Below are 8,261 nucleotides of genomic sequence, written 5' to 3'. Positions count from 1 at the left end.
GCCCCGGAAGGAGTCGGGAGCACGCACCGGAAATTCAGTTTGAGCACTCCAAACGGAAGCGTGGCGCTAATCGAGGCACCCCGCATCCCTCTTGCGGCACTGCAACTGAAAATCGCAGTGCAACGTGCCACAGCGCCACACGCTGCGGCACGGCGCGCTGCGGACTGCAGGCCTTCCTCCCCTTCTTAAAGGGGAGGGGCCTGCTGCAGCACGATTGGAGATCACGAGTGCCGGCAAAAGAGCCTGGCACCCACCGAGGAAAAGTGCCGGACTGTTGGGACACAGCTGGCACAACGCGGGGGGGGGGTGCTTAGGAGGCCAGGGATGGCGATGCAAAGATGTGCTGGCAGGCGGCCAGCAAAAAAAATGGCCACCGCACATGTCGGCGCCTCTACCACCGCAGGTAGGCCCCCCTGAACCGGTCGCAAATTGTGACCGGTGTTAAAGCAGGGGCGCTACCAAATTTGGCGATCAGGGCGGTAGCGGGGCGCTGCGCACACCGATGACATCATCGGTGGCAGCACAGCGCTAATGGCTTGTGCCGCCATTAGCGCCCTGCTAAATTTAATGGGAGGAGTGGCCAGTGGCGCAAAACCCACTAAGTGCCCTCTTTGGTTGCTAACTGTTGGCGCAGCCCACTGAATTTCTAGGCCATTATATGTCTTCATGTAGTAAATAATGACGTTGCTTGGAGTTCTATTAACAGGTGCCGCAATGGACAGAGGATATAAAGCTAGTTGTAGCCGTGACTTGGATTCGAGCTGAGTTTTTTACGAACCCACAACACAAAGTATTGACCACTACATGATAATGGCGCCAAGCATCCGCATTGGGCCAATTCCCCTCACTACAGTATCTACACAATCACAGCGCCATACATCAGCATCAGGCATTGTCCCATAACTACCGCGTAGATGTGCATGGCACAGATATTTTTGCTGTTAAATATGAATAAAATGCAGCATGTGTTTGCAGCTGTTTCTGTCCATTTACATTCATAAGAGCATAGAAATGGGAGGAAGCCATTCAGCCCCTCGAGCCTGCTCTGCCATTCAATTAGATCATGGCTGATCTGTGACTTAACTCCATCTACCTGCGATGATTCCATAAACCTTCAAATCCTTGCCTAACAGAAATCTGGCAATCTCAGTTCTGAATTTTTCAAATGACCCACGGCCTCCGCGTTTTGGGGGATGGTGTTCCAGATCCCCACTGCCCTCTGCATGAAGAAGCACTTGCTTACACCACCCCTGAACGGTATAGCACTAATTTAATGGTTATGCCCCATTGTGCTGGTCCCTCCCACAAGAGGACATAGTTTCTCTCTATCTTACACATATTTCTTTGCAGCTTACACTAATGTCCACACCACAGAACATTAACAGTTCCTCTGATCCTGTCTCTCTAATTTAGATTTTGAGCCCATGCCTCTTTCCCTGATGATTCTTTGCGCCCTGTCTCTGCAATTGGATTTATTTTAGATCACTGGCTGCAGTCGGCAGAAGCGAGTAGGTTTGGGGTGCTCACAGTGAATGCTGCTTCTCCTGGCTGTCTCACATCCCGCGAGATCCTCTCATTTATGTGTTTGCACAAAATTTGGGGACAGAGGGATGTGTAAACGATTTACAGGGAAACTTGCAAAACTTATCTTCAAGTCTCCCCCTCACGTACAAAGAAGCACAAACTCACAAATTCAGAGATCGCAGGCGTAATCGGCTCTGTGGCGCTATGTACTTCCGGTCTAATGTTTGAAAAGGATTTTAAACGATGTGGGTTCGAGTCCTACCAGAAAAGCTGCCTTCGCTAGTGAGCTTTTGCAGCAAAACTACATCTCCTTCATTAATGTCCTTCAAGGAATGGGAATCGCCAATGAGGTCAGTTTAATTGTGATTAATTAACTTGTCAGCTTTAATCTGTGCACCGCCTTGAAACATTGTCTTTAATCCACGTGCGTTGTGTCGACAAACCCTGTGCAATCTGTCCACTGGAGCTCTAATGCCATCTTCTGCAACGCTAAAAACGACTTAATTTGAACCTGGGAACCTCTCCCATATCAATCAATGTACCTCCCGCCCCAGCGAGAATCAAAACCCGGGACAAACGAGTCTCTGCAAAAAAATCCGTACTACTTTACCCACAGTCGATCAGCCATCCCTTCAGGCCGCTTCTGTCCATCCAATCCGGCTTTCTTATACAATGTATCACTTCTATCCATCCAATCCCACTTTCTTATGCAATGTACCGCTTCTGTCAATCCAATCCCGCCTTCTTATACAATGGAACCCTTCTGTCTATCCAATCCCACTTTCTTATACAATGTACCGCTTCTGTCCATCCAATCCCGCCTTCTTATACAATGTACCGCTACTGTCAATCCAATCCCACCTTCTTATACAATGTACCACTTCGGCACATCCAATCCCGCTTTCTTATATAATGTGCCGCTTCTGTCCATCCAATCCTGCTTAGTTATACAATGTACAGTTTGTGTCCATCCAATCTCGCTTTCTTATACAATGTACCGCTTTTATTCTTCAAACCCCGCTTTCTTATACAATGTACCGCTTCTGTCCATCCAATCCCACCTTCTTATACAATGTACCGCTTTTATTCTTCCAATCCCGCTTTCTTATACAATGTACCGCTTCTGTCCATCGAATCACGCTTTCCTATACAATGTATATCTTCTGTCCATCACATCCCGCTTTCTTATACAATGTCAAGCCTCTGTCCATCCAAACCCGTTTTCTTATAAAATGTAATAGCAAAATACTGCGGTTGCTGGAAATCTGAAATAACAGCAGAAAATGCTGGAAATACTCAGCAGGCCAGGCAGCATCTGCGGCGAGAGAAAAAGATTTAAAGTTTCAGTTCTGGGACCCTTCATCAGAACTGGAAAAAGCTGGAGATGTAACAGATATTAAGCAGGTGCAGAGACAGGGGTGTTTAGGAGGGGAGGAAGGAATTGAAAGAACATCCTGTACTTTTGAAAGAGGCAGGAAAGATAAAATGTTGCAAATGGGAATGACAAAAATCATACTGCATGAAAAATGGGGGCAGGGATCATTATCTGAAATTGTTGAACTTGATGTTGAGTGCAGCAGGCTGTAAAGTGGCTAATCGAAAGATGAGGTGCTGTTCCTCGAGCTTACGTTGAGCTTCATTGGAACAATGTAATAAGCCGAGGACAGAGAGATCAGATCAACCTTTCTCATCTTCATTGCTTTCAGTTCCCTTCTCATGTTTGATCAGGTGTCTGCCAAGACTCGCTTTCACAGCCACATCTCTTTCCTCAGTAACTGTCTCCAGTTCAGAGTTATTCCACGTGGATTCCAATTGAACTTCCACCCTTCATGTTTTGGATCCACCCAGGATTACAAATATCTCCTCGATATTCGTCGTTCTTGAACTACTGCTCTCGCCGTATCTTGAGATCCACGCTCAACGCCATGCGCCATCACATGAACGACCACGACCTCTCCCTTCAGCAGCACCGACGCACTCTATTTCAAAGCTGTCTGTGTCCACAGTACCATTTTATCCTTCGACTCATTCAATGCTTCAACAAAAAACATTTTTTCTTCCTTTCTGATGTCAAGGATCACAAGCTTCATGAACTCTTGGACAGCAACGCCCCTCCAGAACCTTCTTCCTCGTTACGTTCCTCTGATTCCATCCCTTCTTTCAATCTCATCCCCTGCCGTGTTTTCACTATCCCCTCTGACCTTCCCCTCTCTGACCCCGAACGATCAGTCCTCAGCAAAGGCCTGAGCTTCATCCCCTTACGCCCCAATATGAATTAATTTCGAGTTTGGCACAATGCTGAGCTCTTCTTCCATCGCCTTCATCTCCGTGCCCACTTCTCATACAATTCCGCTTTCTAAATTCTTGTTCTACTTGGACCCCTCCCTCTGGCCTCTTAACCTCTCTAGATCTTTTCATTGCTAACTGCCGACGTGACATCGGCCGTCTCCATTTCTCTGCTCCCCTCTCTCACTCCAACCTACCTCCCTCTGAACTTGTAGCAATGCGTTCTCTCCGATCCAACCCTAACATTATCATTAAGCCTGCTGATAAGGGTGGTGCTGTTGTTGTTTGGCGAACCGACCTGACCTCTACCGTGCGGAAGCTGAACGACAACTCTCCGAGACCACCTCCTACCTCCACCTGGACCATGACCCCACCAGCAAATATCAAGCCACTCTTTCCAAGTGTGTCACTAACATCATCTCCTCTGGAGATCTTCCGTCCATGGCCGCCAACCTCATAGTCCCCCAACCCTGCACAGCCCACTTCTACCTCCTTCCCAAGTTCCACAAACAGGACTGCCCTGGTAGACCCATCGTTTCAGCCTGTTCTTACTCCACGGAATTTATCATTTCCTATCTCGACACAATTTTTTCTCCCCTTGTCCAGTCTCTTCACACCTACATTCATGACTCTTCCGACGCCCTCCATCACTTTACCAGTTTCCAGTTTCCTGGCCCCAACAGTCTCTTTTCACTATGGATGTCCAACCCCTCTACACCTCCATCCCCCACCAGGATGGCCTTCGGGTGCTCCATTTCTTCCTTGAAAAGAGGCCCGATCAGTCCCCATCCACGACCACCCTCCTCCGCCTGGCTGAACTTGTCCTCACATTGAACAACTTCTCCTTTGACTCCACTCATTTCCTCCAAATCAAAGGTGTTGCTAGGGGAAGCTACATGGGCCCTAGCTATGCCTGCCTGTTCAGAACATAAGAACATAAGAAATAGGAGCAGCAGTAGGCCAATCGGCCCCTTGAGCCTGCTCCGCCATTCAATATGATCATGGCTGATCTGATCCTAATCTCAAATCTACTTTCACTCTCCATCCCACCCGAACCCATGTGAACTCCCGGGAGAGGCGAAAAACCAGGTAAAAAACTCAATGTGCCAATTTGGGACAAGAAATCTGGAAAATTCCTCTCTGACTCATCTAGCCGATCGAAACTCGTCCAGGAGACCACTCTATCCCTGTATTTCCTACAGTACTTACCTTCTGTAAGAGGTGATCTCCACCCCAGCCAGGAACAGGCCTAAGTTACTCTTGAAGGACTCCTAGCTGGCAGCCTGTTCCCGAGGTCTCCACTAATCCCTGTGAATAGAACCATCTCCTGAAATCTAACACAGAATTAGAACACAAGAAGTAGTAGCAGAGGCAGGCTACACGGCCCCTGGGACATCTCCGCCACCCACAGGGCCATGACCGATCCGAACCTAGCCTCAAGTCCGATTTCCTGCCCGCTGCCCGTAACCCCTAATTCCCCTTACTTCTAGGAAACTGTCTATTTCTGTTTTAAATTTATTTAATGATGTAGCTTCCACAGCTCTCTGGGGCAGCATGTTCCACAGACCTACCACCCTCTGAGTGAAGAAGTTTCTCCTCATCTCAGCTTTGAAAGAGCAGCCCCTTATTCTAAGATTATGCCCCCTAGTTCTAGTTCCATGCATCATTGGGAACATCCTCACCACATCCACCCGATCAAGCCCCTTCACAATCTTATATATTTCAATAAGATCGCCTCTCATTCTTCTGAACTCCAATGAGTAGAGTCCCAATCTACTCAACCTCTTCTCATATGTCAACCCCCTCATCCCCGGGATTAACCGAGTGAACCTTTTTTGTACTGCCTCGAGAGCAAGTATGTCTTTTCTTAAGTATGGACACCAAAACTGTATGCAGTATTCCAGGTGTGGTGTCACCAATACCTTGTACAACTGCAGCAATACCTCCCTGCTTTTATATTCCATCCCCCTAGCAATAAAAGCCAACATTCCATTGGCCTTCTTGATCTCCTGCTGCACCTGCATACTAACTTTTTGTGTTTCGTGCACCAGGACCCCCAGATCCCTTTGTGCTGCAGTACTTTCCAGTTTCTTGCCATTAAGACAGTAACTTGCTCTATGATTTTTCCTGCCAAAGTGCGTAACCTCACACTTTCCAATATTATATTCCATCTGCCAACTCTCTGCCCACTTACTTAGCCTACCTATGTCCCTTTGCAGGTTTTTTATGTCCTCCTCACTCACTACTTTCCCTCCCATCTTTGTATCATCTGCAGACTTTGATATGTTACACTCGGTCCCTTCCTCCAAATCGTTAATATAGCTTGTAAAGAGTTGGGGTCCCAGTACAAACCCCTGCAGAACACCACTAGTTACTGATTGCCAGTCTGAGAATGAACCATTTATCCCAACTCTCTGCTTTCTATTAGATAGCCAATCTTCCACCCATGCCAGAATATTACCCCCAATCCCGTGATTTTTTATCTTGAGCAAGAATCTTTTGTGTGGCACCTTGTCAAATGCGTTTTGGAAGTCTAAATACACTATGTCCACTGGTTCCCCTTTATCCACCCTGTATGTTACGTCCTCAAAGAACTGAAGCATATGTTCATGGGATATGTGGAACATTCTTTGTTCCAGTCCTACTCAGTTCCCCTCCCTCACCTCTTTTTCCGGTACATCGATGACTGTATTGGTGCCGTTTCCTGCTCTCGCCCTGAGTTGATAAGTTCATTCACTTTACTTCCAATTTCCACCCTTCCCTCACCTTCACATGGTCCATCTCCGACACTTCCCTTCCCTTCCTTGACTTCTCCATCTCCATTTCTGGCGATCGGCTTCCGACAAACATCCACTACAAGCCCACCGACTCCCACAGCTATCTGGACTATACTTCCTCCCACCCCACTTCCTGTAAGGACTCTATTCCATTCTGCCAGTTTCTCCATCTCTGCCGTGTCTTTTCTGATGGTGCCACATTCCATACCAGTGCTTCCGACATGTCTTCCTTTTACCTCAACTGAGGATTCCCCTCTACTGTGGTTGACACGGCCCTTGATCATATCCATTCTATTTCCCACACTTCTGCTCTCACCCCTTCCGCTCCCCCTCAGAACCATGATAGGGTTCCCCTTGTCCTCACCTTTCACCCCACCAGCCTCCACATTCAACGGATCATCCTCCGCCATTTCCGCCACATCCAACGTGATCCCACCACCAAACACATCTACCCCTCACCTCCGCTTTCAGCATTCTGAAGGGACTGCTCCCTCCGCGACAGCCTGGCCCACTCCTCAATCACCCCGACCAACGCTTCTCCTTCACCTGGCAACTTCCCGTGCAAGCGCAGGAGATGCAACACATGCCCTTTCACCACCTCCCTTCCCATTGTCCAGGGCCTCAAACACCCCTTCCAGGTGAAACAGCGATTTACTTGTACTTCTGGCAATTTCATATACTGTATTCGTTGCTCACGATGCGGTCTCCTCTACATTGGGCAGACCAAATGCAGATTGGGTGACTGCTTTGTGGAACACCTCCATTCAGTATGTAAGGGTGACCCTGAGCTTCCAGTCACCTGTCACTTTAATTCAACGCTTCACTCCCGCTCTGATCTCTCTGTCCTCGGCCTATTGCATTGTTCCAATGAAGCTCAACGTAAGCTCGAGGAACAGCACCTCATCTTTTGATTAGCCACTTTACACCTGCCGGAGTCAACAGCGAGTTCAACAATTTCAGGTAATTATCCCTGCCCCCATTTTTCAGCAGCATAAATTTTGCCACTCCCATTTGCAACATTTTATCTTTCCTGCCTCTTTCAGAAGTACAGGATGCTCTTTCAATTCCTTCCTCCCCTCTTGAACCGCCCTCCCCCGTCTCTGCACCTGCTTAATATCTGTTACATCTCCAGCTTATTCCAGTTCTGATGAAAGGTCCCGGAGCTGAATCGTTAACTCTGTTACTCTCTCCATGGATGCTGCCTGGCCTGCTGAGTATTTCCAGCATTTTATGTTGTTATATCTTATAAAATGTACCGCTTCTGTCCATCCAATCCCGGTTTCTTATACAATGCAATGCTTCTGTCCATCCAATCCCGCTTTCTTATACAATGCAATGCTTCTGTCCATCCAATCTCGCTTTCTTATACAATGTCCCGCTTCTGTCCATCCAGTCCCACTTTCTTGTACAATGTCCCGCTTCTGTCCATCCAGTCCCGCTTTCTTATACAATGTCCCGCTTCTGTCCATTCAATCCCGCTTTCTTGTACAATGTACAGCTTCTGTCCATTCAATCCCGCTTCCTTATACAATGTGCAGCTTCTGTCCATCCAATCACGCTTTCTTATACAATGTATGGTCGCTTCCGTCCATCCAATCCCAATTTCCAATACAACGTACCACTTTTGTCCATCGAATCTCGCTTTCTTATGCAATGTACCGCTTCTGTCCATCC

The sequence above is a fragment of the Somniosus microcephalus genome, unplaced genomic scaffold (assembly GCF_052327205.1).
Source record: "Somniosus microcephalus isolate GS21.2 unplaced genomic scaffold, FLI_Smic_1.0 unresolved_chr4, whole genome shotgun sequence".
Classification (NCBI taxonomy): Eukaryota; Metazoa; Chordata; class Chondrichthyes; order Squaliformes; family Somniosidae; genus Somniosus; species Somniosus microcephalus.
Note: the sequence above shows the minus strand (reverse complement) of the source record.